We start from the raw sequence: 25,145 nt of genomic DNA on the forward strand, positions 1-25,145 counted from the left end.
TGTTATTTTTTGAGTTGTTAATAATAGCCATTCTAGGCCGGGCGCGGTGGCTCACACCTGTAATCCCAGCACTTTGGGAGGCCGAGGCGGGTGGATCACGAGGTCAGGAGATGGAGACCATCCTGGCAAACATGGTGAAACCCCGTCTCTACCGAAAATACAAAAAAATTAGCCGGGCATGGTGGCGGGCACCTGTAGTCCCAGCTTCTAGGGAGGCTGAGGCAGGAGAATGGTGTGAACCTGGGAGGCGGCAGAGCAGTGAGCAGATTGTGCCACTGCACTCCAGCCTGGGCGACAGAGCAAGACTCTGTGTCAAAATAATAAGAATAATAATAATGATGATGATGATAGCCATTCTGACTGGTGTTAGATAGTGTTTCATTGTGGTTTTGATTTGCATTTATCGGATAATCAGTGATGTTGAGCTTTTTTTCATGACTGTTGTCCGCGTGTATGTTTTCTTTTGAAAAGTGTCTGTTCATGTTCTTTGCTCACATTTTAATTGGGTTGTTTGGTTTTTTTCTTGAAAATATCAGTTTCTTATAAGATGCTGGATATTAGATCTTTGTTAGAGCACAGTTTGGAAAATTGTTTTCCCATTCTGTAGGTTGTCTGTTTACTCTGTTGATAGTTTCTTTTGCTGTTCAGAAGCTCTTTAGTTTAATTAGATCCCATTTGTCAATTTTTGCTTTTGGCATCTTCGTTATGAAATCTTTGCCCATGCCTATGTCCTGAATGGTATTGCCTAGGTTGTCTCGCAGGGATTTTATAGTTTGGGTTTTACATTTAAGTCTTTAATCCATCTTTAGTTAACTTTGTATAAAGTGTAAGGTAGGAGTCCAGTTTCAATCTTCTGCATATGACTAGCCAGTTATCCCATCACCATTTAGGAAATTCTTTACCCATTGCTTGGCAAAACCCTTTCTATAAAGAAAAAAAATTAATTAGCCAGCACAGTGGCCTGTACCTGTAGTCCCAGCTACTTGGGAGGCTGAAGCAGGAGGATCACTCTAGCTCAGGAGGTTGAGGCTGCAGTGAGCAGTGATTGCACCACTGCCTTCCAGCCTGGGCTAATAGAGTGAGACCCTGTCTCAAAAAAGAGAGAGACAGAGAGAGACCTTAAATCCTGCCTGAATTTTTCCTAGCAGCCTGCCCTTCAAATTTCAAACTTGCTAGACCTTAAAATCAAGTGAGTCAATTCCTTAAAATTAATCTTTCTCTTCTCTCTCTCTCTCCTCTTTCTCTTTTTCTTCTCTCTCTCTTTTTCTATCTCTTTCTCCTCTTTCTCTTTATCTCTCTCTGTTTCTCTCTTTCTCCTCTCTCTGTCTCTTTCTCTTCTGTCTTCTCTCTCTCTCTCTATCTATCTATCTATCTTCTGTCCTCCTCCCACTTGCTCACTCCTTTCTTTGGGTCTTCTCCATCGGTTTCTCCCCTTCTACCCACCCCTTATCTTGGACCTCCCCAGAATTGAATCCATAGCCTGCTTCTTTTCTTGAGCATCTCTCATTCTTGAACTTACTCATCCCTCTCATCCACTTCCAGGGTTTCAGGCACCCAATGCAACCTCAATCAGAATCCCTGACTGCAACCTCTCTCCCAAACTCCAGATTCATATTTCCAACTTACAGATTCTGCTAGGTTCTCAAAGTTAATATTGCCAAAACGATTCTCATGGTCCTCTCCAGCACATTCCCAAAACTGCTGCCTTTCCTGTATTAAACTTTTCTTCAAGATAGCTTGACTCTCTTCTTGTATTCCCAGCCAATCCTACATCCCCCGTCACCTTCGTCCCTTTCATTCAGCCATTGGATCCTGTCCTTTCTACCTCGGAACTGTCTTTTGTATCCATTTCCTCCTGTCCATCCTTCACTAGCCGGAAATTAGACTGAGCTTCATTGTATTTCCAACTGCCCCCTGAACAGCACCACTTGGTTGTCTAAGAATCCATTCAAACCAACCGAATTGAACACCATTCCCATTCTTTTCCCCTCAATTCTATACCTTTTTTTTTTTTTTTTTTTTTTTTTTTTTGAGACGGAGTCTCGTTCTGTCGCCCAGGCTGGAGTGCAGTGGCCGGATCTCAGCTCACTGTAAGCGCCGCCTCCTGGGTTTACGCCATTCTCCTGCCTCAGCCTCCCGAGTAGCTGGGACTACAGGCGCCCGCCACCTCGCCCAGCTAGTTTTTTGTATTTTTTAGTAGAGACGGGGTTTCACCGGGTTAGCCAGGATGGTCTCAATCTCCTGACCTCGTGATCCGCCCGTCTCGGCCTCCCAAAGTGCTGGGATTACCGGCTTGAGCCACCGCGCCCGGCCTATACTTCTAATTGTGTTCCATACCTCCACCACTGGTCCTACCAACCATCTCATTAGCCCTGTGGCATAGTCTGGAAGGCGTCATACTATGTGGTTAGGAGGATACGCTCTGCACTCAGATAAGGGCACCGTATCTGAGCTTCATTACTTCTCAGCTGTGGACCTTGAAAAGTTATTTAACCCTCTGCTAAGTCTCAGTCTGCTCATCTGCAAAGCAAAGGTAACAGTGGTACCATAGAAGGTTGCTGTGAGAGGGTCTGATATATGGTCTAGAGCGGGGCCCAGGCAATGGATTTTTTTAAGTCCTCCAGGTGATTCTAAAGTACAGTGAGGGTTTGGACTCCCTTCTGTAGCGGTAGTATGGACAGATTTGTGGTAGAGGCAGAAAGACTGATTAGGAAACAGGTAGGAGTTCCAGGTAAGAGACCATAAGCATTTGTAATGAGGATGGAGAAGATATGACTGGCTGAGTGCGGTGGCTCACACCTGTAATCCCAGCACTTTGGGAAGCCAATACGAGTGGAACACTTGAGTCTAGGAGTTCAAGACGAGTCTGGGTGACATGGTGAAACCCCATCTCTACAAAAAAAAAAAATTAGTTGGGTATGGTGGCATGCACCTGTATTTCCAGCTACTTGGGGGCTGAGGCAGGAGGATCACTTGAGTCTGGGAGGTTGAGGCTGCAGTAAGCCATTTTCATGTCGATGCACTCCAGCCTGGATGACAAAGTAAGACCTTGTGTCAAAATGAGAGGAGAGAGAGTGAGAGAGAAAGAGAGAAAATGGGGCCGTATTCAAGAAACACTTAGGAAGTAAAATTATATGAAACTCAGTAACTAGATGTTGAGGGTAATTGAGAGGAAAGCATCTAAGATGACTCCAACTTTTAATTTAGTTGACTAGGCTAGGTGGATATGGTTCCCAAATATGTTTGTTCATTAGAAGCACTTGGGGAAAATTTATATATTTTTTCCTAGCTGTTATGTATTATATAGTCCTAGTCTTATCAAAGATCTGTGTGCAGGATTATTCTATTTTCACCTTGATTATTCTGGGATCTATGTTTGGCAGAATCACCTTCCTTGAATGGATCCCAGCTGCACTTGGCCAAAAGAATAATATTTGGGAGGTGGCAGTGAGCAGTAGTCATTTTGTTCTAAGGTTACTGTTGGTTGGAGACAGTTAGAGACAGAGGCAAAGGTGCTGGTGGTTTCCAGTTTGCCCTACCTCTCCCTATTCCATGCCCAGGTCTCCTCCTCAACTACTAGCTCCATGGACCAATAGCAGCCCCAGGTTCCCTGTGAGATGCTTCTCTGCACATTCACAGAGGAAGGAGACACAGAACCATCAACCTTCTGTAGATGTCTATACCAGCCCCCTTCACAGTCCTCCTCCAACAGCTGTACATACATAGCTCCCAGATTTTCTGTAAGCCCCAACTCATTCACCCACACAGGGCTGGTTAAACACTTTTCTCAGATCCTTCAGCTCCCTTTTTAGACTTCTGCTTCTCCAGTTCTTCTCACAATGGTGTGAGGTCTAATTCCTATAATACATTCCTTATTCCACAGTACTCATAGTGGTTCTCCTTCTCCAATTGATCCCTCACTGATAAACCTCCCAACTCCAAATCTCTGGTGTGGTTACTATAGCAGTCTTCCTTTAGTTTTTTGACAGCTTTCTCATTCCAACACAATGCTGTATTAATTAGCACTCTTAATTGCAACTAACCAAAACCAATATACTCTATTAAGTAAAACAAATTTTGGCGAGGAAACAGGAGTCATTTCATGGGGCCTGAAGGGATAAGGAAGCAGGTCTTCTGGAAACACTAGAGCCAGCTCTGCAAAGCCAGAAGGGCCCTGGAAGTCTTGCTCATCCCTACTTTTTTCTGCACATCTGCTTCCAGTTGCTTCCAAGTTTACCTGTTTGTAATCCAGCCACGTGAAGAGCTTGGCCCTCTTGGAGCCGATTGTGGATCTTTAGGAGCAAGATCCTAGTGAGCTCAGTAGGTCAGGAGTCCCTCTCTCAGGTCATCAAGTGTAACTGAAGAAGTGGACCCCATAGGAACACAGGACAAGCACAGCCCCTGGGAAACTAACCCTGAATGAGGGGCAACTGAAGACCATCACTTTGGGCAGCCATCCCCAATTGTGCCTACTTTAAATGTCATGGTGAAGGTTAGGCACCAGGAATCCTGCTGCCTGCAAGTAAACACATGACATCTATAGTTTCCCTCTGCTTCTACGTTCTGGCTGTTAACACATGTAAAGGTTGTCCACAGAGAGGATAACTAAGAGCAAATGATGAAGGGATGATTGTTCTATCAATCTTTTATATTTAAATTACTGGACAACTCTTTCTTGTGAATACTACCAAAGTCTTCATGAGATTGGAAATAGAGTAATGCCATGCTGACACAATCTGAGGTTACAGCCTAGAATCTTTGCATCACTAACAGGGTCAGCAGTTGCTCTGTTGTATTGAAATTATGCATATCTACAGATTACATTTACACAGTCAATGAACATGAAATACTAGAGGTAGCCAGAATCTAGGAGCTCAGAGGAAGTAAAATGTATAACTCTTTTGCCAGGTAACAAATACTATGTGATTCCACTTATATGAAGTAACTAAGTAATAAGATTCCTAGAAACAGAAAGTAAACTGATGGCTGCTAGGGACTGGGGAAGGGGGAAAATGAAGAGATGTAGTTTAAAGAATATAGAGTATCCTTTTTAAAAAGTTTTGTAAAATAAAAGGTTCTAAAGGGCCGGGCACTATGGCTAGTGCCCGAAATCCCAGCACTTTGGGAGGCCAAAGCGGGCAGATCTTGAGGTTAAGAGATTGAGATCATCCTGGCCAACATGGTGAGACCCTGTCTCTACTGAAAGTACAAAAATTAGCTGGGCATGGTGGCGTGCGCCTGTAGTCCCAACTACTTGGGAGGCTGAAGCAGGGGAATTGCTTGAACCTGGGGGGCGGAGGTTACAGTGAGCCGAGATCGCGCCACTGCACTCCAGTGTGATGACAGAGCGAGACTCTGTCTCAAAAAAAAGCTCTAAAGATCCATTGCACAACAGTGTGAATAAATTAATACTACCGACCTCTACACATAAGCATGGTAAATATGATGGCTTTTTTTTTTTACCACATTTAAATGGAAATAAAATATTATCACTACCAAAAATTGTGTTTAAGAATATGGGAAGCTCTTAGAAGTTTACTAATAACAACTCATGGACACTTACAACATACCAGACACTATTCTATACAATTTAAACTTGTTAAAGGTATTTCACCTTTACCATAATCTGATTTTATATCCGTTTCTAGACGAGGTAACTGAGGCACAGAAGATTAGAACTTACTCAAAATCTCAAACATAGTAAGTGGCCGAGCAGAGATTTGGGCCCAGGGAATCTGGCTGTAGAGCCCATATTCCTACCCACAACCAAGTGCTGTTCTCTCACTAAACAAAACGGCATTTTCTGATTTCTGAGTACAAACTGTCACTCTCCATTCATATAATGAGACTTATACTTAGCTAATAAGTATGCTGCATTTTCATGCATAATATTCTCTCCCACTTCCCTTAATTTTATTCCCAGAGGAAGGTGAGAGGGGGAAGGTGGGCTATGACAATCATGCTTTATATATAATCAATGTACCTTTTCGTCTCCCCTTCTAAATTGTAAGCTCTTTGAGGGCAAATGTCATGCCTTATTCATTTTTGCATCCTGTCTGGCCAGAGACTTGTTGGAATGAATGATCTAAATTAAGATTCTGACTCTTGACAGGCTGGTTGATTTATCTGTCAAGTGTCCTGCAAATTCTGAGTGTGGCAATGATAGATACTCAAGAAAATTCCCATCAAGTTACATAACTAGAGTTAAATAGGAAATATTCTCATTGAGAACAATAACAATGCTTAAACAATTCTGGGAAATTTAATTGTTTAAAGGAGATCTTTTCTTTAAAGAAATGTGAATGAATTGGGGAAAAGAAATCAGTCTTCAACTCAGGAAATAACATTAGACAACATGAAGACTCTCATTAGTTAATGCCTGGAAATAGGAAGTTGGTTCAGTTTCAAATACCATCAGATAGTGGCCATGCCAAAGGATGTTATCCTAGTGTTAGGCTAAATATATAATATAAATAACCTTCCTTTTGCAGTGCATATTGTCTCAAAGCCACAATGGTGAGATAATTCATGGGAAACTGGCAGAGAGGCTGCGGGCTCCTGCTCCAGACCTGTGATCCCGAGATGCCTGAAACTACCTCCCAGTGATTAGCCTCTGCTAGGATGTGGCACTCAAAATGTGTTTACATGGTCAAAGAGCCAAAGCCATTAAGGAAGGGCACATTAATTTTACTCTACATAAAGACCTACCACTCAATGGTTTAAACCTGTTTTTGCCAATTTACCACATGTAATATAGGAACAGCTAATCCCACTAACTCAGAATCTCTCCAGTCAGAGATTTATTCACAATTAAATAGTTCACTGTGGGAGGAGTGCTCTTTCCCCTGGCTCTCTGTTTTGAATAAGTAGACTTTGTTCTCTATCCGTGTCTACATTTACGCCAGCTTCCACCAAGAAAGAGATACTCGCCCCCGTCTCACTGGTTATCACCTCGGCCATATCACCTATCATTCTTAGGTGATAGGCACCGGCCCTCTCTTTCCATCTTTCACATTGATTGTCTCATGTGACCCCTGACAGGTAACACTTTGTCACCCTCACAGCTCTCATATACAGGGGACAACATGAATGGCCATAATAATAGGTGGCAACCTTATTAGCATTAGAAAGTTCAGCAATTTCAAGCCTCTTTTTCTAATTTTTAATCATCTGGCCAACCCCTCTTCATTCGTTTTCTGACCCAGTCCTCTCACAGCTGATTTTTATGTTGTCTGATCAGCATAAATTCCTGGCTTGTGTCTTCTTAATGAGAGACAGGGGACCTCCCCGTCCCCCAAAACTGATGCACATTGCAACGCTCAGGAGCTTTTAAATGCCCAATTCAACAGCCACATTAGAAGATCTCAGGAGGCTCTGCAGGCAGTTTCAAAGACAGTGCCTGTAAGTGGACCACTGTCCAAAGTCCGGAGTTTGTCTCATTAATGAAGTGCTTGACGTTAAGCCACTCACATTTTTCCCATCTCGTCTGTATTCCTCATGTGTTACACAGTGAATAAAGTAATCATGTGCTTTAATATTCTCTTGCAAATGCTGTTAATGATCAGGTCTCTGTAAGGCTATTCCAGGGGAAGAAAGATTCATGCCATTCAGCCAATTTGAAATGTGAATTCAAGAATTGATTAGGGGTTCTTTCTCCAGTTAAATGTGTGTGTTTTGGGATACATCACTTTATTTTCTAGCTTCCTTCTTTGAAAACAAAGGGGAAACCAGATGAGTGGCTTTTCAACTTTGTTTCATGGCTGGTTGCTAAAAACTTAAGAAAAAACAAGAAGGTGAGATATATAATGACACATTTTATTTCGCCAACTAAATTTATACATATATATATTTTTTTAGATGGAGTTTTGCTCTTTTTTGCCCAGGCTGGAGTGCAATGGCTCGATCTCGACTCACTGCAACCTCTGCCTCCTGAGCTCAAGCAATTCTCCTGCTTCAGCCTCCCAAGTAGCTGGGATTACAGGCGTGTGCCACCATCCCAGGCTAATTTTGTATTTTTAGTAGAGACGGGGTTTCACCATGTTGGCCAGGCTGGTCTTTTCCTGACCTTGGGTGATCTGCCTGCCTGAGCCTCCCCAAGTGCTGGGATTACAGGCGTGAGCCACCATACCTGACCATACATTCCTTTAAAAAAATAAAAAAATAAAAAACTTCTACCAATTACCATCGCACCATTTCATAAAGAAAAGTCTTTTTTAACCTCAAAAAAATAATAAATATGTGATAGAAGCTAGGACACTTCCCTGAAAAGAGTGAATTTTGCTTTCTCAAAGACTCATTTATCCTGGTTTTTTCTTTCTTTTTTATTTTGCCCTGGCCTGTGAAACTTCCATAGCAGGTAGGACCAGTCTCCAACTGTGGTCTTAGGGACCAACTAACGAGAGAGTCTCTGAGCTGAGGAAGTCTGGGAGCTCTCTTTTAGGTGTGATGCACAGAGTTTCCAAAAATAAGCTCATGAATATTATTAAGCTTCATGTCACGAGAATGTTTACCCATTTTCAAGTATAAACCTGTTTGTAAGATTTTGAATTTCGGATTTGGCCTTTCAGAGGACAAAACTGGAACATAGGCATAAGAACTAAACTACCAGTAGCCACATAGGTACTCACCAAATATTTCTGACTTGCTGGCATCCAGATACATAGTGAGTGCCTATGTTGGGAATGCCTTCCCAACCTCTTTGAAGCTGAAGATGGCCATGTGATGGGTTTGGTCAGTGAAATGTGAGCAGAGGAGAATATGCTTCACATCTGGGCAGAAGCTTTAGAAGCCAGGGCTTGATTCATCGCTCTTTTTCTGCCTCTATAGTATTAAAAGTAAGTTTTCAGATGGAGCTTCTGTCAGCCTCGATCCCGAGAGCCTCTGGGAGTGGGATCTCGCCTGTAAACTTCAATAGAACATAAAACACGAACAAGAGAAAAGGAAGCATGCATTGAATTAAGCTACTGAGATGCAGGTGTCTTTGTTGCCACCGGATAACCTACCTCATCTTGATTAGTCTACCAGAGTTCTCTCTGTTCTGAAAGCCTGTTACATGAATGGCCACATGATGCCTCAGATCGTAAGTTGTGGAACTGGAGCTACTTTCACCAACAATACTGTCGTCAACAACACTCACGTTCTTCAATCATGCTACCTCCCCCAAATTCTAACTAACGTGGTTCTAATATTGAGCAAGGCATTATTCCAGAAATGAAATCCAAGGCTTGGCAATAGAGCACATGAGGGCACGATCATGACAACAAGGGGAAAAGAAGATTTCACAGGGTAGAGCACTCCTTGGGGGATTTCTAGGTTGGAGTCAAACGGTTAAAATACTTCCAATCTGGTTTCAAAGTGTTTTATGGGACTTAAAGAAATCTTAAAGGGGAAGAGGAGACTTTTCTTTCATTCATCAGGCATCTGGGACTATGGATACAATGGCTGAGCTCTAGACGCCATCTTGAACCTTGAAGACAAAGCCACAGCTTAGGAATGGCAAAGCAGATAACTGGAATTAGTCTGGTTCCATGACAAATTTGTGGAGTTGCCATAACTCCCCTGGATTGCCTTCCTTTAGAGTTCCTTTACGGAACAGAGAAAAATTGTTACCTTGTTTATGCCACCGTTAGTTGTTTTTTCTTATATGAAGCCAAGTCTAAATCTATTATATACCATTTTTTAAAATCATTTGAAGATACTATTTATCTCATTCTTTTTAAATGTTTTGGCTTTTTGGATTTTTACAATTTAAAAGAATGTATATAATTTATTTTAAAAGAAATATGAGGCCGAGCATGGGGGTTTATGCCTGCAATCCCAGCACTTTGGGAGGCCGAGGTGTGTGGATCACTTGAGGTCAAGAGTTCGAGACCAGCCTGGCCAACATAGTGAAACCCCGTCTCTACTAAAAATACAAAAATTGGCTGGGCGTAGTGACAGGCGTCTATAATCCCAGCTACTAGGAAGGCTGAGGCAGGAGAATCACTTGAACCTGGGAGGTGGAGGTTGCAGTGAGCCAAGATCATGCCACTGCATTCCAGCCTGGGCAACAAGAGCAAAACTCTGTCAAAGAGAGAGAAAGAAAGTGGGAAAGAAAGAAAGAAAGAAAGAAAGAAAGAAAGAAAGAAAGAAAGAAAGAAAGAAAGAAAGAAAGAAAGAAAGAAAGAAAGAGAGAGAGAGAGAGAGAGAGAGAGAGAGAGGGAGGGAGGGAGGGAGGGAGGGAGGGGGAGGGAGGGAGGGAGGGAGGAAGGAAGGAAAGAAGGAAGGAAGGAAGGAAGGAGGGAAGGAAGGAAAGAAAGAGAGAGAGAGGAAGGAAGGAAGGGAAAGGAAGGAAGGAAAGAAAGAGAGGAAGGAAGGAAGGAAGGAAGGAAGGAAGGAAGGAAGGAAGGAAGGAAGGAAGGAAGGAAAGAGAGAGAGAGAAAGAAAGAAAGAGAGAGAGAGAAGGGAGGGAGGGAAGGAGGAAGTAAAGAGACATATTCCTTTTATTAATGTGTGAACACAGCATGGAGCCCACCGGTGTGGGGAACTCACTATGGGGAGCCACCTGGATTCCAGGCTGCCCTCCTTCAGTGTCTGAGGCTCAGCTCTGATGCATAGGGGTGGGGAGGGTGGCTAAGGAATTTTTACTTTGATCATCTTGGTCTGGTTTTGTTTTTGGCTCTTGTTACCTGACCTTCTCTTCACAATGGGTTGGCATCTCCAAGTCTTTGGCCTGAAACCTCTGAGAATATGATTACCACTTCCCTTCACCTATTGCCTACTGAGAAAAGGCAATCACTACTTCTTTTGCTTTGACTCCAGTCAGCTTTTTGTGCTTTCTCAAAGAACAATGAGTCATTACAGCTCAACTAGCCTTCTAAACAGCCAGAGTTTGAACTGAAGTATATGTACATGTGGTACCTAAGGAAACTTAGGGGTCTGAAAGTACATCATTAAAATCTTGAGGCAATATTGAGCAACTTCCTTTTTTAGTCTCCAGGGATCTATTTACCCTCTGGATTTTTAACCTTTCAATATATCATTGGATTGGTAGCTACCTGTTCCTAAGGGCCACTCAGGTGAGGAGGCTCCAGCAAGGGAAGAGGATGAGAACACATCCCTAAGGCCACGCTACAGTATGTGAGAACAGAGACTGGAGACCAGTGATGAGCACTGGAAATAGTTTACAGTTCCACTGTGTTAGTTCTCATGCTGCTAATAAAGACATGCTTGAGGGTAATTTATAAAGGAAAGAGGTTTAATGGACTCACAGTTCAGCATGGCTATGGAGGCCTCAGGAAACTTTCGATCACAACGGAAGGGGAAGCAAACATGTTCTTCACATGGTGGCAGGAAGAAGAAGTGCAGAGTGAAGGGGGGAAAGCCCCTTATAAAACCATCAGATCTCATGAGAACTCATTTGCTATCACGAGAACAGCATGGAGGTAACTGCCCCCATGATTCAATTACCTCCCACCAAGTCCCTCCCACCACATGTGAGGATTAATGGAACTACAATTCAAGATGAGATTTGGGTGGGGACACAGCCAAACCATATCATCCACCAAAGATACTCCTTGCTCCCAGATCATCTTCCACCACCCATCTGCTGAGCTTTGCTTAGTGACTGACAGCTGACTTTATCACAAGCCTGGTTCCCATGGAATTGGAAAGGTCAATTTGCAGCTGCCTGTCCCTCTTTCAAAACAACTGAATGTGAATTCTAAAGCCAAGTAGACATTCAAAAAAGTTATCTGTGCAAAATTCTTTCCATTCAGGCATATATGCAAGAACTGACTCTAATGACATAATGCATTTGAACCGCTTCATATGTAGCAACCCTCAATCATTGCTAGTTTCTATCTTCCCTTCCCCTATTCTATAATTATTCATTTCACTACCCCAACTGAGAAATAAGATGGTTTAGTTGAAGTTTGCATGAAGTATTATAAAGAGGTTTTATCATCTTGTCAGGAAGGCATTTTTTTTTCCCATTCATTCGTCAAAGAAAGTCATTCTCTCTAACAATCAAAATCATCTATTTTCTTTACCTGTCTTCCAGGAAATGACACTGAATGAGCTAGCACTACTGGGGAACTAATAGCACTGACAGCCCTTGAGGCTCTTGCAAAAGCGCTTGCCCAAGGAAATGTGCACTCATCCACAGCTCCAGCTGCCCCTCCTGCACAACGTCAATGCCAGAAGATCATCTGACTGGTTTGCCCCCAGCGTCCTTGAAACAGCAAAGCTGCACACCGTGATCAAACCACAGCCCTTCCCAGGAGACGCTGACTAAAGCACCTCACTCATTGAGAAGATTTTGTCCTAATCCAGAGGCTTTCCACCTTCCTGCTCATGAAGAGCTGATTTGAAACATCCCATGATTTGCTACAGATGATGATTCTAGAAGCACTGCCTGAGTACACCAAGACTATGTGTTGATATCCACATAGACATTAAATCCACGGTTTCATCTCTTTGGTTACTGTTGCCATCAAACAATCTATGCATGTAATTAGCACCTCCTGGATACACAAGCAGTGCTAGGCACCGCGGGGGATGCAAAAATTAGCTGGTTGCTTGGCGGCAAAGAGAAGGGAAAAGGGATGAATAGACAGAGCGCAGGGGATTATTAGGGCAGTGAAATCATTCAGCAGGATACTGTAACAGTGGATACATGACATTATGTATTTGGCAAAAACCCATTGAATGTACAACACAAAGAGTGAACCCTAATGTAAACTATGGACCTCAGTTTATAGTAATGTATAAATATTGGCTCATCAGTTGTAACAAATGTGCAATCCAATGCAAGATGTTAATAATAGAGGAAGCTGTGGGGAAGGGGGGGGGAGTATACAGGAACTCTATACTTTCTGTTCAGTTTTTCTGCAAACCTAAAACTGCTCTTAAAAATAGTTAACCCAGGAGGTGGAGGTTGTGGTGAGCTGAGATTGTGCCATTGCACTCCAGCCTGGGCAACAAGAGCAAAACTCCATCTAAAAAAAAAAAAAAAAAGTCTATTGGTCAGGCATGGGCATGGTGGTTCACGCCTGTAATCCCCGCACTTTGGGAGGCCAAGGCAGGAGGATCCTTTGTGTCCAGGAGACCAGCCTAGGCAATATAAAGAGACTCTGTCTCTATAAAAAGAAATAATAAAGTCTATCAATTCAAAAAAAATAATAGGCTACTTGAATAGATGAGACTGGCTCACACGTAACAGAGGACATGTGATAAGGCAGTAGGTAAGCAGGTCTGCAGTGACATGGTTCAGGATACCAGGCGCAATTATTTCTTCCACTTCCTGCAATTTCTCGCATTTTAAATTCACAGGAATAAGGACCAACTAAGAATAAGCCTATGAAATTGGCTTGCACGCCATCCAGCACTGTACAGATCTAAATAAAGTCATAAATAAATAAATGTGTTCTTTTTAATCCTAACCTTGGAGAAATAGAGAAAGGGAAATGAAACACACATGAGGCAAGTGATAAGGAGAACACCCCCGCCAGTTTGAGAAAAGCCCTCAGCAGCATCAGCCATTTGGCAGTGGTGGCAAATAGAGTGAGCAGAGACTAAATATCTGCCTTCCACTGACGGCCGTGATAGTAATAGAAAATGCGTAAGGCGAACGTGTTCTCACAGGACCATACAGGGAAATGAATCATCCTGGATCACACATGTCTGAGATCCTGAGCTTCACACCTTGGGTCAGATGTGTGTTCTCAGCTGAGAAACTGAGCCGCATTCTTGAGCATGAGCCAGACGACTTGACAGATGGTAAGTACCTGCTCCTCCAGGCACCCATCATCTGAGCAGCCTGGCAGAAGGATCCCAGCTCCCTGTGCCCAGCTGGTAATCTTCTTATGTCCTGGGGCTTAAGGAGTGATAGTCCTTTGCGATTGTTCTTTCCAGGCAAAGCTTAAAGCTGAGGAGTCTGCTTTACACTTGATTGTTTATAGTAAGAAAGAGGGATACGGATAGACAGACAAGCCAGGGATTGGAAAGGAAAATTGACAATATCTGACATTGCTTATTATTAGAGTTTCAAAGCATTTTCTCATCCATTTGCTCTTTTGATTATTACAACTGACATTTGGGAAGCAGGAAGGAATCATTCCAATTTTATAATAAACCAAAGAAGCTGAGATGCAGAGAGGTGCCCACAACATGGCTAGTAACTGGCAGTGCAACCAGCAGGATTGGATTGCCCAGCAAACTTTCTGCACCCAAATAAAATACAGGTTCTGCCTGCAGTGCTCTTGGCTCTTTGGGGAGTCCACAGAGACACTTTTTAAAAGTTATTTAGAACTTTGGAGGAGGCAGAAAACCACTATGGGCTCAGTTGGTCTTTGTCAAAGAGGAGAGAAGACAGGGAGAGTCTCTCAGGCAAGAGGAAAATTGAGAGTCAAGCCACATGGCTTGTCTAACGGAACCCCCAACCTGCAGCTGACAGCTCATCTTGGCGAGAATCCAGAGGAGATGACTTCAGAGATGAAGGTGAAGGCCAGGTTGTGAAAGGCCTCTAATGCCAGACTAACTAAGGGGTTGAGCTTTTTTCTCATCACCAAGAAGGAGCCATTAAAGATTCTGAAGCACCGGGGAATCTGAACCAAGTAAGTAGGCTTTGGAGGAAAGATGACCCCGAAGGAAGAGAGGCGGCAGGATGAGGAGCCCAGGAGGCACAGGTTGGGAGGACTGGAAGTGGGAAGGCAGGAGAGAAGTGGTGGGAAAGTGGAAGGGAGATGGAGTGGAAGGAATTGAGAGGAAAGGACCACAGTGCAAGGCAGTATGAAGAAATAATGGCACCCCTAAAGTTAAGTTTGAGATGTGGGCTGGACGTGGTTGGAAGTCCCTAGCAAGTCGTAGGAGATGATGGACTGATGGTCAGGAGAAAGGTCAAGAGACAGTTATCTGCGTAGATATGATCATTGAAGCATTAGGAGGGATAAGAAGGTTGAATGGGAACAGAGCACTGAAACTTGGGTCCTACCACCTTTAAGGAGTGGGACCAGAAAGGGAAGCAAGAAAAAGATGTAAGAGATGGGAAGAGAAGCAGAACAGGGGGAAGGCAGCACTCCCAGGAAGTCTTCCCAACCAGGCCCCTGGCTCCAATTGTGCCCGTTCCCTTCTTCACACCAACTTCCTCCCTGTGTCTAAGCTGGGTTCATGTCCCAGGTCCTGCCACACTCTAGAAGTGTAGTATCAAGTTAGAGACTTAGAGACATCTGCGGAAGTTTACTAGTCTTGTGACAATCCAGAGCAAAGTCATGAAAACCAGACAAAAATAGTTTCAAAAACGAGATGTGGGACTGGGCACTGTGGCTTTGAGAGTCTGAGGCAGGAGGATTGCTCGAGGCCAAAAGTTCAAGAACAACATGGACAATGTAGGGAGACCCCATCTCTGCAAAAAATAAAAATAAAAATTAGCCTGCCTCAGTGGCATGTACCTGTGGTCTCAGTTACTCGGGAGGCTGAGATGGAAGAATTGCTCAAACCCAGGAGGTTAAAGCTGCAGTCAGCTGTGATCACGCCACTGCACTCCAGCCTGGGCAACAGAGTCAGATCCTGTCACCAAAAAAAAAAAAAAAAAAAAAAAAAGTGGGTGGCCGGGGGAAGATATTGGGCAATAAGAACTGCAAAGACAGAACAAGTAAGAAGGCAAAAGAGAAGAATTGCTTCAAGGGAGCTGTTTCAGGTAGAACTCCAGGAGCAGGACAAAAAGGTGAAGATGCTAAGGAGGATATGAATGGCAGAGAAGCAAATGTCCAGCATACTGGCTACATTTTCAAGAAGTTTTACAAAGAAGGGAGGAAAAGTGTGGGGAGGAATTGTCAATGGAAAGCAAGAGAAAGAGAAGATTATTATTATTATTTTTTGAGATGGAGTTTTGCTCTTGTCGCCCAGGCTGGAGTACAGTGGCGTGATCTCTGCTCACTGCAACCTCCACCTCCTGCATTCAAGAGATTCTCCTACCTCAGCCTCCTGAGTAGCTGGGATTACAGGTACCTGCCACCATGCCCAGTTAATTTTTTTTTTTTTTTTTGTAGAGACGGGGTTTCACCATGTTGGCCAGGCTGGTCTCAAGCTCCTTACCTCAGGTGATCCACCTGCCTTGGCCTCCCAAAGTGCTGGGATTACAGGTGTGAACCACTGCGCCCGGCCAAGAGAAGGTTCTTTCAGATACTGTAACGTGATTATAACTAGGCAGAGAGTCTCAGCCCAAAAGCTCCTTCAGCTGATAAACAACTTCAGCAAAGTTTCAGGATACAAAGTCAATGTACAAAAATCACTGGCATTCCTATAAACCAACAACAGTCAAGCTGAGAGCTAAATCAGAAAGGCAATCCCACTCACAATTGCCACAAAAAAAAAAGAATAATATACCTAGGTATACAGCTAACCAGGAGGTGAGAGATCTCCAACACTGCTCAAAGAAATCAGAGAAGACACAAACAAATGGAAAAACACCCCATGCTCATGGATAGGAAAAATCAATATTATTAAAATGGCCATACAATCTAAAGCAACATACAGATTCAATGCTATTCTTATCAAACTACCAATGACATTCTTCACAGAACTAGAAAAAAGAAACTACTTTAAAATTAATATGGAGTCAGGTGCAGTGCCTAATGCCTATAATCCCAGCACTTTGGGAAGCTGAGGTGGGTGGATCTCCTGAGGTCAGGAGTTCAAGACTAGTCTGGCCAACATGGTTAAATCCTGTCTCTACTAAAATTACAAAATTAGCTGGGTATAGTGGCATGCACCTGTAATCCCAGCTACTTGGGAGGCTGAGGCAGGAGAATCACTTGAAACCAGGAGGCAGAAGTTGCAGTGAGCCAAGATTGTGACACTGCATTCCAGCCTGGGTGACAGAGTGAAACTCTGAAAATAATAATAATAATAATAATATGGAACCAAAAAAGAGCCTGAATAGCCAAGGCAATCCTAAGCAAAAAGAACAAAGCTGGTGAAATTATGTTTCCCGACTTCAAACTATACTACAGGGTTAGTGTAACCAAAACAGCATGGTACTGCTACAAAAACAGGCACATAGATCAATGGAACAAAACAGAGAGCCCAGAAATAATGCTGCATGCCTACAGACATCTGCTCTTCAACAAACTAGACAAAGACAATCAATGGGGAAAAGACTTCCTATTCAATAAATGGTGCTTGGATAACTGGCTAGCCACATGCAGAAGACTGAAGCTGGGCTTAATACCCCTTCATTACACCATGTACAAAAATCAATTCACAATGGATTAAAGACTTAAATGCAAAACCCAAAACTATAAAAATCCCACAAGACAACCTAAGCAATACCCTTCAGGACATAAGAATGGATAGAGAGGCTGGGCACGGTGGCTCACACCTGTAATCCCAGCACTTTGGGAGGCTGAGGCGGGTGGATTGTCTGAGCTCAGGAGTTTTGAGACTAGCCTGGGCAACATGGTGAAACCCCGTTTCTACTAAAATACAAAAAATTAGCTGGGTGTGGCAGTGTGCACCTGTAGTTCCAGCTTCTCCAGAGGCTGAGGCAGGAGAATTGCTTGAACCCAGGAGGGGGAGGTCGCAGTGAGCCAAGATCATGCCAGTGCACTCCAGCCTGGGCAACAGAGTGAGACTTCGTCTGCAAAAAAAAAAAAAAGGCAAAGATTTCATGACAAAGATACCAAAAGCAATCGCAACAAAGGCAAAAATTAACAAGTAGCATCTAATCAAACTTAAGAGCTTCTGCACAGCAAGAGAATCTACCAACAGAGTAAACAGACAACATACACATGGGAAAAAATACTGGCAAACTATGCATCTGACAACAGTCTAATATCCAGCATCTATAAGGAACTTAAATTTACAAGAGAAAAACAACCCTGTTAAAAAGTGGGCAAAGGACACGAACAGACACTTTTCAAAAGAAAACATACATGTGGCCAACAAGCATATAAAAGCCCAATGCCACTAATTATTAGAGAAAATTCAAACCACAGTGAGATATCACCTCACACCAGTTAGAATGGTTATTTTTAAAAAGTCAGAAAATAACAGATGCTGCTAGGTTGCAGAGAAAAGGGAACATTTATACACTGTTGGTGGGAGTGTAAATTAGTTCAACTATTATGGAAAGCAGTATGGCGATTACTCAAAGAGCTAAAAGCAGAACTACCATTTGACCCAGCAATCTCATTACTGGGTGTATACCCAGAGGAATATAAATCATTCTATCATAAAGACACATGCACACAAATGTTCACTGCAGCACTATTCACAATAGCAAATACATAGAATCAACCTGAATGCCCATCAATGACAGATTAGATAAAGAAAACGTGGTACATATACACCATGGAATACTAAGCGGCCGTAAAAAAGAACAAGATCATGTCTTCTGCAGGAACGTGGATGAAGTTAGAGGTCATTTTCCTTAGTAAAGTCATACAAAAACAGAAAACCAAATACCACATGTTGTCACTTACAAGCGGGAGCTAAATGATAAGAACTTATGAACACAAAGGAGGAAACAACAGACACTGGGGTCTACTTGAGGGTGGAGGGTGGGTGGAGGGAGAGGAGTAGAAAAGATGACTATTGGGTACTGGGCTTAATACCTGGCTGATGAAATAATCTGTACAACAAAACCCTGTGGCATGAGTTTACCTATGTAACAAACTTTTACATGTACCCCTGAACCTAAAATAAAAGTTAAAAAAAAAAAAAAAAAAAGGAATGGAAAAGAGGGTAGTCATTACCAGGGTGGGCAGAGGGAGGAAAAAGCCCTTAAGAGAAAGGTCAGCAAGCTAAGGAAGAGGTGTGCAGGCTGGGAGTCGAGTCCCACTGGGCTCCTCCTTTATGGGGTAGCAGCAGGATGCAGGAGACATACCAGCCTCCCCAGCCTCACTTCTCAGGAATGCAGTGGAGCTACCCCGCTAACTGCAATACTACGACAGGCATTCTGAAAGGGCATTCCTCTTATAATTAGATGCCTAGGTACTGGGAGGCAAATAAAAATCATAATAAAAGCCAACAGTAATGAGTTTACCGGCCAGACACGGTGGTTTGTATTTTAATCCCTGCATTTCAGGAAATCAAGATGAGGCGGGCGGATCGCTTGAGCCCGGGAGTTTGAGACAACCCTGGGCAACATAACGAGACTCTGCCAAACAATTAAAATCAATGAAATTTGCCAGGTATGGGGCCAGCACCTGTAGTCCCAGCTACTTGGGAGGCCGAGATGGGAGGATCACTTGAGCCCAGGAGTTCGAGGCCGCAGTGAGCTGTGATAGCACCACTACACTCCTGCCTAGGGCACAGAGTGAGAACCTGTCTCAAAACAATTTTTAAACATTTTTAAAAATTAAGAGCTTACCTGTTGTCTGTTACCATTATGCCAAGGGCTTTACTTTGACCATTTTATTCAGTTCTCACACGAATGCTACAGATTTAGTACTGATGCAATTACCCCCATTTCACAAATGGGGAAACTGAAGCTTTAAAGAGGTTAAATACCATGCCTATGTCTAGGATGTAAGCAATGGAGCTGGACATCTTGGGGACTCCAGGACCTATGGTCCTAACCAAGGTTCTTGGGATGGCTTACTGCCTCCCAGGGTGAGCTGGAGTAACTGGAGTAAGTGGACCCAGACAGGACAACTACGCATTCCTAAAAGTGGAGCATTTAGTGTCTTGGTGCAGCATTGAGGCCAGAGAAGATGCAATGAGATAGATTAGCTTCAGGTCCTAGCTGACTGAATGGCATTTTGATCCAATATTTTAAAAATCCCTGCATTCTGTTATAGGGGCTCCTCACTTTAAGGAAATCTGATATTCAAAATCCAAACTTACGTAGGAATAACAGCTTGTTCATTGAGCAGCTACTGTATGCCTTGGCATCACACCAGGAGTTTTCTAAACACAACCTTGAAACTGCACAATTGCCAGGCAAAATTATTAGCCATATTCCCAAGCCAGGCACTATGAGCTGAGTTGTGACTCCCCAAAATTCAAGTGCTGAAGCCCTAAGCCCCAGTGCCTCTGAATGTGACTGTATTTAGAAATAGGATCTTTAAGGAGGTAATTGGATTAAAATGAGGTCATTAAGAGTGGACCCTAATCTAATATGATTGATATTCGTATAAGAAGAGGAGATGAGGACACAGACACACACTGAGGGGTGACCACGTGAGGGCACAGCAAGACAGCAGCTGCCTGAAAACCAAGAGAAGAGGTCTCAGAGGAAACCAACACAGCCAACACCTTGATCTCAGACTTCCAGCCTCCAGAACTGTGAGACAATACATTTCTGCTGTGTAAGCCACAGTCTGTGGTACTTTGCTATGGCAGTCCTAGCAAAATAATGCACCAAGGAATCAAGTCTGAAAGCCTAGTTTTTGTTCAAAATCACAAAGACTGTGTCAGAGCTAAGAATGCAATCTGTGCTGCTGCAAAACTTACACAACAGAAGGGCCCTCTGCTGTACCAGAAGGTTCGCTCCAGGCTTCTGAGTATCAGCTACACTGTTTCGTCAAAACACAATGCATCTGACAAAACCCACTTGCCCTTCTGGCAACAAAGATCTCAAGCAAAGAAAATTCTACTGATTTCACTCATGACCGCTTTGTAGATGGTGATGTTTCCATAATGAAGCATTTAAAGATTCTGATCCCATGTCAGAAAATCTGGATGGACTGTTATATATTAGAGAAAAACTATGTTTGCATATTGATCAATGAATGAAAACAACCTGAGAAGTGGAAACCTTTTGATTTGATGAAGTAGGAGCAAATGAAGTAAATTTTAAAGTAATGTTTACTTCCCATGTTATATAAGGTTATCTGAAAAACGTTTAAAATTTTTCCTTTTAAACTTTTTTCACATTCATATTTAATACTCCTTTTGCCAGAAATTAACACCCCTCAAAACGTGGGGGTGTGTGTATATATATATATTTTATATATATATATATATATATGTGTGTGTGTATATATGTGTGTGTGTGTGTGTAAAAATATATATTTAGATTGAGTCTCACTCTGTTGCCCAGGCTGGAGTGCTGTGGCAAGATCTCTGCTCACTGCAACCTACGCCTCACGGGTTCAAGCAATTCTCCTGCTTCAGCCTCCTGAACAGCTGGTATTACAGGCACGCACCACCATGCCTGGCTAATTTTTTGTATTTTTAGTAGAGATGGGGTTTCACCATGTTGGCCAGGTTGGTCTCGAACTGCTGACCTCAGCTGGGATTACAGGCATGAGCCACTGTGCCCGGCCCTATTTATATTTTTAAAAGATCTTTATAAATTTAAAAACTTAAAATATATATTATAAAAGTATCATACACATGTGACAATAAAAATTCAAATAGAATTTTAAAAATTCAAATAGGACTGAAGAGAGCAAACTAAAATATAAGTGGTTGCCCAAGAACCAACTTTAAGCATCTCTGGGTTTTAGTTCTTGCAATGATTACTTCTCTTTGTGACACTGTGTTATTTTGATCTTGATATTTTTTAAGAAAACATGGATTGACAGATATAAATGTCTTTGCGTCTGTCAAAATACTTTTAAAAATAAAGGGGAAAAAAGCCTCTCAGAAACGGCCACTAGGTGGTAGAAGTTGACTAAAAACTGCTTTATTAGGCATCACCATCTCGATCTCTCCTCGTGACTTTTTTCCTCTAGGGAGAAGGGATTTCTTCAGGGTCTTCTCCTGAAATAGCCAACATCTTCTCCTCCAGCCCCTTTGCTTAGGCTGCCCGGTAGCCATTTTAGACTGCACACAAATGGAGATGATATAAGCAACCTCTCACCTTCCGGAGAGCAGGACAAGATGAAGAAGGAAGATCTTCAAAAGTGAAAGGTTAAGAAAGACAAGTACACACCCATATACACACCAGTCCTACCAACGGTGACAGCAGGAAGAGATGGCTAGCTCTTCCTCCAGAGCAGCTGTGATGCAGACCCACCTGTCACCCAAGAAGGAGAAAAGTGAACAAGAGCTTCTGCCCTAGTGGAATTGAATTAACTCATTAAGTCAAAATTTCCAGAATCTCTTTGCGCTTTGGTATGTGCTGTTGTGCGTAACATATAAGTTATGTAACACATAACTCAATAAAGACTTATTGATTTGACTTAATCTCAAAACTGCATTTCTAAAGCACCAAAGGAGTATCTTTTCATTCATTAGATGTTTCTTGAGCTCACACAAGTGCCTAAACAACAGGGGAAAAGGTCTGAAATAAAATAAGAGCCTTCTGTATATTTTTCTATATGACCAAAATATTTCATGATTCTAAAAACTGAGAACAAACACAAGCAAGTAAGTCAAAGGAAGAAAATGTGTAAATAAGAAAAATAAATGGGCCGGGCGTGGTGGCTCACGCCTGTAATCCCAGCACTTTGGGAGGCTGAGGTGGGCGGACTGCCTGAGATCAGGGGTTCAAGACCAGCCTGGCCAACACGGTGGAACCCCTGTCTCTACTAAAAATACAAAAATTAGCTGGGCATGGTTAGCGCCTGTAATCCTAGCTACTCAGGAGGCTGACGCAGGAGAATTGCTTGAACCCGGGAGGCGGAGGTTACAGTGAGCAACACTGCACTCCAGCCAGGGTGACAGAGCTAGACTTTGTCTCAAAAAAAAAAAGAAAGAAAAGAAAAATAAATATCAATAACCCCTTCACACAAGAATTTTATTCCTAGAAATTTATCCTAAGAAAATATGTCAATAGAGGCAAAAACTACAAAAGTGAAACTATAAATCTAAATAGCCAATGATTAATAGTTAATTGTAACATTAGTTTACTAGATCATTATCTATCCTTAAAATCATTTTGAAGACTATGAAAAAATGAGCCATGCATAAGTTTACAGTTTTTTTTAGATATGAATATAACTAAGTTCACTAAAAGGCAAGCAGACTAAGCAAAATAATGTGTCTTCATAACAGTATGCCGATAGTAAGATCCAGAAATTGACTGAAGCACTGTGTTTTCATAAGAATTACTAAAGATTTAATCTCTCAGCCCATGGCACCTACAAATGTGATATGTTTTCACGCTATGTTTCTTTTGTTTGTTATCTTTGTTTTACAGTTGCCATAGCAGTTAAAATTTATTTTCAATAGAATTATTAAAGTTTTCTTTGCTAAGTAAAGCTTATTTTTGTTTTGAAGCCATTAGCAATGTAAATTTACTCCCAGCTATGCCAAACACAATGTTTACTTTTCGTTTCAAATTTTAAGCCTGTAATAAAATGTAGGCATTTCTAACCATATAAATGTCCTTCTTCTTGGGCGAGATGAGGGGCTTATTTACCATGGCAGAGTCCAGGTTCTTTTGGCAGTCGTAGGATAGACTATGCCACCCCAAGGATAAAATCAGCTATTTATGCCAATGTTTACATGGGAGAATGAGTGACACTTACATTCATGCTCTTAAAAAAAAAAAGAAAAAGTGATCCTCTTCTGGAGGTTATTTGCGTAAATTTTGGCAAGGAAAAACTGAGCTTCCTTGGGCTAGGTCCAGAACCTGCAATCCCAGGACCTCTGCAAAGACCTAAGGGCAGCAGAGGTTGATTAAGCCCAGCAGAGAGATCTATTTCCTGGCTGATTCACACACACAGCCTTCTAAGTCCTCCAAAGTCTCACAGTGTGCAGAGGAGGAAGAGAAGACAAGTTCTGTTGAGAAGAAAGCCAAGGGGTTCTCCATACCTTTCCCATTAGGCTGGAGGACTGACATTGACACCATTAGACGAGCAACTTTATGACTACTGAGTTCCCACATCTTTAACTTCAGCCTATACATTTCCCCCTAAACGCTTTTTGCTCTAAAATAAAGAAAAATGTATATAATGTGTCTGATTCAGCGGTGCTTTCATATATATGCCATACGTATTACATATATTTCTCAAATATGTATGTATATATACATTTGTGTACATATAATATATACATTCACATTTATATAAAAGCTATTTAACTGCTTTAAGAGGATGAGATAGCCCACCAGAAGTTTTGTGATTATGATAAAGTGGAATTAAGTCAAACTTTGGTCTTTCAAAATAATAGACAATCAATGATAACCTGAAATGAATAACTTTTCATTTACACCTATACCAAAATAATATATTCATAAATATAATGAAAAAGACAAGAATGTAGAATGTGTGTGTATGTGTGTGTAGGTGTACATATGTGTGTGCATGCACACTCACTAAGAATATGTAAACTGGGTGGGAAATTAGTCTTAAAGGAAAAATGTGTTTAATTTGGAGGAAAATATAAACTCAAAAAACAACACATATTATTATACATTCCCTCTGACAAAGCCTAGAAATCCGTTTAATGAAGGAATATATTGAGAGAGATGTTTAGTACAGTATGTTGAAGCTTGTTTAAGACAGCAAATTCTTTGCAAATGGGAATTAGAAGCCAGGTACCTATTTCCAGGAAAGAGAGTTCTGCATGGAAAAAAACAAAGGACTTATGTGCAAATAAATAATCACTTCCATTAAATTGAGGGGTCAGAGACCAGCTTGGCAGCTGCAACAAAGAAAAATTTGTCATCAAAACTCTTTGGCCCTTCATTCCTAAAGTAAATTTGGAGCTAATTAGCTTTCAAGACTTTTCCGGGTTTTTTTCCACGGTGACAAGACAAAGAAACAGACTTAAGATAAAAACCAGATGTCAAAGTTTACTGGTCATTTGTTCATGTACGTTATATATTTATATGTCACTGTTAAAGTTGTGGTTTGGCAAAGTTCCAAACACAGTAGGTGAAGTAAACTTTGTGGGCCTTATTTTGATTGTGATTTGCCCTTCAATGTGGAAGGCATCATGTTCTGGAATGGCTGAATTCCTCCTGGTCTGAAATGCATTTTACTGCTCTGTTCAATGTTGCTTAATACAGCTGCCTTCAGTTGCTGTTACAACATAAAACAATTCTGTAAAGACTTACAGAAATCACATTGAGCATATAAATTACATCAGCTCTTTTCCATCGGTATTAGATCTGCCCACAGTGATGACACTCTGCTTCCTGTCAAATGGTGAATCTGGGATACTCAGTACTTGCCTTTGAGAATACAAGAGGAAAATATAGCTATATTTTTCCCATACAGATACCAGTGAAAACCCAGGAAAAGGAGAAATGAAAAGATAAGCAGGAT

At 42.0% G+C, this 25,145-nt stretch overlaps 1 long non-coding RNA gene across 1 annotated transcript; it reads left to right on the plus strand.

The window, feature by feature from the left end:
• Positions 1–13,523: 13,523 nt before the first annotated feature.
• LOC135971412 (uncharacterized) lies at positions 13,524–22,108 on the plus strand. The gene is made up of 2 exons (XR_010587586.2): positions 13,524–13,758; positions 21,663–22,108. It is a non-coding gene; the product is annotated as an uncharacterized lncRNA (long non-coding RNA).
• The last annotated feature ends 3,037 nt before the right edge of the window (positions 22,109–25,145 follow it).

This window comes from Macaca fascicularis, chromosome 1 (genome assembly GCF_037993035.2).
Source record: "Macaca fascicularis isolate 582-1 chromosome 1, T2T-MFA8v1.1".
Classification (NCBI taxonomy): Eukaryota; Metazoa; Chordata; class Mammalia; order Primates; family Cercopithecidae; genus Macaca; species Macaca fascicularis.